Raw genomic sequence first — 7,245 nt, 5'->3', positions numbered from 1 at the left:
GGCAAGAGTACTGGAGTGGGTTGCCATTTACTTCTCCAGGGCATCTTCCCAACCCAGGGATCGAACCTGGGTCTCCTACACTGCAGGCAGATGCTTTGCCATCTGGTAAAGGGTACTTTATTGATGGTACATGACAAGGTAGGGCTCCCTAACCCTCGCCTTCCTCAAGAGGTCTGGGATAGACACTGTTTGGGGCTTGGGAGATTTCTCAGTGTGCTGGAGGATCAAGGTGGGGCAAGGACTCCCAGGAGTTGAGGACTTCTCTCTTCCTTTCATGCTCTTGATAAGGCTGGTGGTCCAGGGACTCTTACTCCTTGGAGGCCGTGTGGACCATGAGGTCCATCTCTCTGTTGCTATAGCTAAATTCATTGTTTTACCAGGAAATAAGCTTAACAAAGTGGTGACTGAGGGCAATGCCAGCCCCAGCATCAAAGGTAGAAGAGTGGGTATCACTGTTGAAGTCACAGGAGACAACCCCGTCCTCAGTGTAGCCCAGAATGCCCTTGAAGCGGCCCTCTGACACCTGCTTCATCACCTTCTTGACCTCATCATACTTGGCAGGTTTCTCCAGGCAGCAGGTCAGATCCACAACCAACATGTTGGGGGTGGGGACATGGGAAGATATGCTCATGAGCTTTCCATTCAGCTCAGGGATGACCTTGCCCATGACCTTGGCAGTGCCAATAGAAGCAGAGATGACTTTTTGGGCAACCCCTTGGCCATCACAACACAGTTTCAGAGGAACCATCCATAGTTTTCTGGGTGGCAGTGATGGCATGGACTGTGGTCGTGAATCTCTCCACCATGCCAAAGTGGTCATGGATGACCTTGGCCAGCGGGGACGGGGAAAACAAGCAGTTGGTGGCACAGGAGGCACTGCTGACCATCTTGAGGAAGTTGTCATAATTCTCATGGTTCACCCCCATCACAAACATGGGGGCATCAGCAAAAGGCAGAGATGATGACCCTCTTGGTTCCACCCTTCAAGTGAGCTCCAGCCTTCTCCATGGTAGTGAAAATATGAGTGGACTCCACCATATACTCAGCACCAACATCACCCCATTTGATGTTGGTTATATCTCACTCTTGGAAGATGGTGATGGCCTTTCCACTGATGATGAGCTTCCCGTTCTCAGCCTTCACTGTGCCATGGAAATTGCCATGGATGGAATCATACTGGAACATGTAGACCATACAGTGAAGGTCAATGATGGGGTCACTGATGGCGGTGATATCTACTTTGCCAGGTTAAAAGCAGCCCAAATGACCAGGTGTCTGATACAGCCAAATCCATTCACTCTGACTTTCACCATCTTCTTTCAGGGATGCAGCTGACATAGCATGGAAGATGTGGCTCTGTCAAATGGGGAGGAGCAGAGGGCTGCAACGGATTTTTCTGCTTTGAGGTTAGTGAGATCAGGATCTGGATTTCTATCACTCCCTCTATCTTATTTCATTTGTCCAAGTGGAACCAGGTCATTGCATCCCCTTGAAACTGTTCCCACTGGGGCTTTCACTAGATGAGCATCCCCCAAAAGGCACTCCCTAGGCTCTGTTGAATGAGGCCTGGGTAGAAGAGAGGCTGTAAAATGATATGTCTTTGAAACTGAGCAGGACCCTGTGAGGCTCCTGGGCACAGAAGCCTTCCTGTGTCCCCATTTTCTTGTTTGTAGGAAATTGGCTTCAGCCTCCATGACTTTCTCTGAGTTCTAAGGGGCAGGTTCAGTTCAGTTCAGTCGCTCAGTCATGTCCGACTCTTTGTGACACCATGGACTGCAGCATGCCAGGCCTCCCTGTCCATCACCAACTCCCAAGTTTACTCAAATTCATGTCCATTGAGTCAGTGATACCATCCAACCATCTCATCCTCTGTCATCCCCTTCTCCTCTCACCTTCAATCTTTCCCAGCATCAGGGCCTTCTCAAATGAGTCACCTCTTAGCATCAGGTGGCCAAAGTATTGGAGTTTCAGCTTCAACATCAGTCCTTCCAATGAATATTCAGGACTGACTTCCTTTAGGATGGACTGGTTGGATCTACTTGCAGTCCAATGGACTGTCAAGAGTCTTCTCTAATGAACAGTTCAAAAGCATCAAATCTTCTGTGCTCAGCTTTCTTTATAGTCCAACTCTCACATCCATAAGTGACTATTGGAAAAACCATAGCCTTGCCTAGACGGACCTTAGCAAATTAATGTCTCTGCTTTTTAATATGCTGTCTAGGTTGGTCATAATTTTTCTTCCAAGGAGAAAGTGTCTTTTAATTTCATGGCTGCAGTCACCATCTGCAATGATTTTGGAGCCCAGAAAAATAAGTCTGCCACTGATTCCACTGTTTCCCCATCTATTTCCATGAAGTGATGGGACCAGATGCCATGATCTTAGTTTTCTGAATGTTGAGATTTAAGCCAACTTTTTCACTCACTTTTTCACTTTCATCAAGAGACTTTTTAGTTCTTCTTACCATAAGAGTGAGTTCTTCTTACCATAATACTTTCTGCCCTAATGGTGGTGTTATCTGCATATCTCAAGTTATTGATATTTCTCCCAGCAATCTTGATTCCAGCTTGTGCTTCCTCCAGCCCAGCATTTCTCATAATGTACTCTGCATATAAGGCAAATAAGCATGATAACAATATACAGTCTTGACGTACTCATTTCCTGACTTGGAACCAGTCTGTTGTTCCATGTCCAGTTCTCACTGTTGCTTTCTGACCTGCATACAGATTTCTCAAGAGGCAGGTCAGGTGGTCTGGTATTCCCATCACTTTAAGAATTTTCCACAGTTTGTTGTGATCCACACAGTCAAAAGCTTTGGCATGGTCAATAAGGCAGAAAAAGATGTTTCTCTGGAACTCTCTTGCTTTCTTGATGATTCATCAGATGGCAATTTGATCTCTGGTTCCTCTGCCTTTTCTAAAACAAGCTTGAACATCTGCAAGTTCACGGTTCACGGTATTGTTGAATCCTGGCTTGGAGAAATTTGAGCTTTATTTACTAGCATGTGAGATGAGTGCAATTGTGCAGTAGTTTGACTTCCCTGGTGGCTCAGATGGTAAAGCGTCTGCCTACAATGCAGGAGACCCGGCTCCAATCCCTGGGTTGGGAAGATCTCCTGGAGAAGGAAATGGCAACTCACTCCAGTATTCTTGCCTGGAAAATTCCTTGGACAGAGAAGCCTGGTAGGCTACAGTCCATGGGGTCACAAAGAGTCAGACACGGTTGAGCAATTTCACTTTCATTTTCACTTTGAGCATTCTTTGGCATTGCCTTTCTTTGGGATTGGAATGAAAACGGACCTTTCCAGTCCTGTGGCCACTGCTGTTCAGTTCAGTCGCTCAGTCATGTCTGACTCTTTGTGACCCCATGAATCGCAGCACGCCAGGCCTCCCTGTCCATCACCAACTCCCGGAGTTCACTCAGACTCACGTCCATCGAGTCCATGATGCCATCCAGCATTCTCATCCTCGGTCGTCCCCTTCTCCTCATGCCCCCAATCCCTCCCAGCATCAGAGTCTTTTCCAATGAGTCAACTCTTCTCATGAGGTGGCCAAAGTACTGGAGCTTCAGCTTTAGCATCATTCCTTCCAAAGAAATCCCAGGGTTGATCTCCTTCAGAATGGACTGGTTGGATCTCCTTGCAGTCCAAGGGACTCTCAAGAGTCTTCTCCAACACCATAATTCAAAAGCATCAGTTCTTTGGCACTCAACGTTCTTCACAGTCCAACCCTCACATCCATACATGACCACAGGAAAAACCATAGCCTTGACTAGATGGACCTTAGTCGGCAAAGTAATGTCTCTGCTTTTGAGTATACTATCTGGGTTGGTTATAACTTTTCTTCCAAGGAGTAAGCGTCTTTTAATTTCATGGCTGCAGTCACCATCTGCAGTGATTTTGGAGCCCCAAAAAATAAAGTCTGACACTGTTTCCACTGTTTCTTCATCTATTTCCCATGAAGTGATGGGACCAGATGCCATGATCTTCGTTTTCTGAATGTTGAGCTTTAAGCCAACTTTTTCAGTCTCCTCTTTTACTTTCATCAAGAGGCTTTTTAGTTCCTCTTCACTTTCTGCCATAAGGGTGGTGTCATCTGCATATATGAGGTGATTGATATTTCTCCTGGGAGTCTTGATTCCAGCATGTGTTTCTTCCAGTCCAGCATTTCTCATGATGTACTCTGCATAGAAGTTAAATAAGCAGGGTGACAATATAGAGCCTTGATGTACTGCTTTTCCTATTTGGAACCAGTCTGTTGTTCCATGTCCAGTTCTAACTGTTGCTTCCTGGCCTGCATACAGATTTCTCAAGAGGCAAGTTAGGTGGTCTGGTATTCCCATCTCTTTCAGAATTTTCCACAGTTTATTGTGATCCACACAAAGGCTTTGGCATAGTCAATAAAGCAGAAATAGATGTTTTTCTGGAACTCTCTTGCTTTTTCCATGATCCAGCAGATGTTGGCAATTTGATCCCTGGTTCCTCTGCCTTTTCTAAAACCAGCTTGAACATCAGGGAGTTCACAGTTCACGTATTGCTAAAGCCTGGCTTGGAGAAATTTGAGCATTACTCTACTAGCGTGTGAGATGAGTGCAATTGTGGGGTAGTTTGAGCATTCTTTGGCATTGCCTTTCTTTGGAATTGGAATGAAAACTGACCTTTTCCAGTCCTGTGGCCACTGCTGAGTTTTCCAAATGTGCTGGCATATTGAGTGCAGCACTTTCACAGCCTCATCTTTCAGGATTTTAAACAGCTCAACTGAAATTCCATCACCGCTACTACCTTTGTTCGTAGTGATGCTTTCTAAGGCTCATTTGACTTACATTCCAAGATGTCTGGCTCGAGATTAGTGATCACATCATCATGATTATCTGGGTCGTGAAGATCGTTTTTTACAGTTCTTCCAGTTATTCTTGCCACCTCTTCTTAATATCTTCTGCTTCTGTTCGGTCCATACCATTTCTGTCCTTTATCGAGCCCATCTTTGCATGAAATGTTCCCTTGGTAGCTCTCATTTTCTTGAAGAGATCTCTAGGCTTTCCCATTCTGTCGTTTTCCTCTATTTCTTTGCATTGATCGCTGAAGAAGGCTTTCTAATCTCTTCTTGCTATTATTTGGAACTCTGCATTCAGATGCTTATATCTTTCCTTTTCTCCTTTGCATTTCACTTCTCTTCTTTTCACAGCTATTTGTAAGGCCTCCCCAGACAGTCATTTTGCTTGTTTGCATTTCTTTTCCATGGGGATGGTCTCGATCCCTGTCTCCTGTAAAATGTCACGAACCTCCATCCATAGTTCATCAGGCACTCTATCTATCAGATCTAGTCCCTTAAATCTATTTCTCACTTTCATTGTATAATCATAAGGGATTTGATTTAGGTCATACCTGAATGGTCTAGCGGTTTTCCCTATTTTCTTCAATTTGAGTCTGAATTTGGTAATAAGGAGTTCATGATCTGAGCCACAGTCAGCTCCTGGTCTTGTTTTTGTTGACTGTATAGAGCTTTTCCATCTTTGGCTGCAAAGAATATAATCAGTCTGGTTTTGGTGTTGACGATCTGGTGATGTCCATGGGTAGAGTCGTCTCTTGTGTTGTTGGAAGAGGGTGCTATGACTAGTGCATTTTCTTGGCAAAACTCTATTAGTCTTTGCCCCGCTTCATTCTGCATTCCAAGGCCAAATCTGCCTGTTACTCCAGGTGTTTTTTGACTTCCCACCTTTGCATTCCAGTCCCCTATAATGACAACGACATCTTTTTTGGGTGTTAGTTCTAAAAGGTCTTGTAGGTCTTCATAAAACTGTTCAATCTCAGTTTCTTCAGTGTTACTGGTTGGGGCATAGACTTGGATAACCGTGATATTGAATGGTCCGCCTTGGAGACGAACAGAGATCATTCTGTCGTTTTTTAGATTGCAACCAAGTACTGCATTTCGGATTCTTTTGTTGACCATGATGATTACTCCATTTCTTCTGCAGGCAGCGGCAGCAGTGGCGGGCCGGCGCACTAAGCGCAGGCGGTGGTGATGGCGGCGGCGGCAGCGGCGGCGACGGCGACGACGGCGGCAACCGCAGGCTTCTGCACCCGAGAGCTACCCCACGTCCGAAGTCAGGAACAGTGGCCCAGAGTGCCAGGCTGCAATGGTGCAGGAACGGCCGGGAGGAACCACCCCGCGTCCAAGGTCAGGGCGGCGGCCGGGAGGAGCTACCCAGCGTCCGAGGCCAGTGGCGGCTGGGAGGAGACACCCCACGTCCGAGGTCAGGGGCGGCCGGGACAAGCCACCTCGTGCCAGAGGCCAGGGGCGGTGACCCTGAGGAGCCACCCCAAGCCCAAGGCCAGGGGTGGCAGCTGGGAGGAGCCACCCTCGCCCGAGGGCGGCAGGGAGGAGCAACCTGAGAAGCGGTGGCTGAGCAGGCACAGGAGGGCCTAGAGGAGCTATCCCACGTTGAAGGTCAGGAATGGCGGCGGTAAGGAGATACGCCTCGTCCAAGGTAAGGAGCAGCCGTGAAGAGATACCCCACGCCCAAGGTAAGAGAAACCCAAGTAAGATGGTAGGTGTTGCAATAGGGCATCAGAGGGCAGACACACTGAAACCATACTCACAGAAAACTAGTCAATCTAATCACACTAGGACCACAGCCTTGTCTAACTCAATGAAACCAAGCCATGCCTCCGGGGCAACCCAAGACAGGTGGGTCATGGTGGAGAGGTCTGACAGAATGTGGTCCACTGGAGAAGGGAATGGCAAGCCACTTCAGTATTCTTGCCTTGAGCACCCTATGAACAGTATGAAAAGGCAAAATGATAGGATACCGAAAGAGGAACTCCCCAGGTCAGTAGGTGACCAATATGCTACTGGAGATCAGTGGAGAAAGAACTCCAGAAAGAATGAAGGGATGGAGCCAAAGCAAAAACAATACCCAGTTGTGGATGTGACTGGTGATAGAAGCAAGATCCAATGCTGTAAAGAGCAATATTGCATAGGAACCTGGAATGTCACGTCCATGAATCAAGGCAATTTGGAAGTGGTCAAACAAGAGATGGCAAGGGTGAACGTCAACATCCTAGGAATCATCGAGCTAAAATGGAATGGAATGGGTGGCCACTGCTGAGTTTTCCAAATTTGCTGGTATATTAAGTGCAACACTTTCACAGTAGGTTCAAAGAGTTGCTAATCAAAGAAAGGAGGGGATGCAAGAACAAAGGAGCAGCAGTCAAAAAACAATAGTGTGGCCTTGGGGCAGCATCCTCA

General features: G+C 46.8%; 1 pseudogene; it reads right to left on the bottom strand.

The window, feature by feature from the left end:
- Positions 1-307: 307 nt before the first annotated feature.
- LOC128043739 (glyceraldehyde-3-phosphate dehydrogenase-like) lies at positions 308-1,313 on the bottom strand (annotated as a pseudogene).
- Between the last annotated feature and the right edge of the window lie 5,932 nt (positions 1,314-7,245).

This window comes from Budorcas taxicolor, chromosome 2, assembly GCF_023091745.1.
Source record: "Budorcas taxicolor isolate Tak-1 chromosome 2, Takin1.1, whole genome shotgun sequence".
Lineage (NCBI taxonomy): Eukaryota > Metazoa > Chordata > Mammalia > Artiodactyla > Bovidae > Budorcas > Budorcas taxicolor.
The sequence above is the reverse complement of the archived record's forward strand: the minus strand, read 5'-3'. Positions and strand labels throughout refer to the sequence as shown.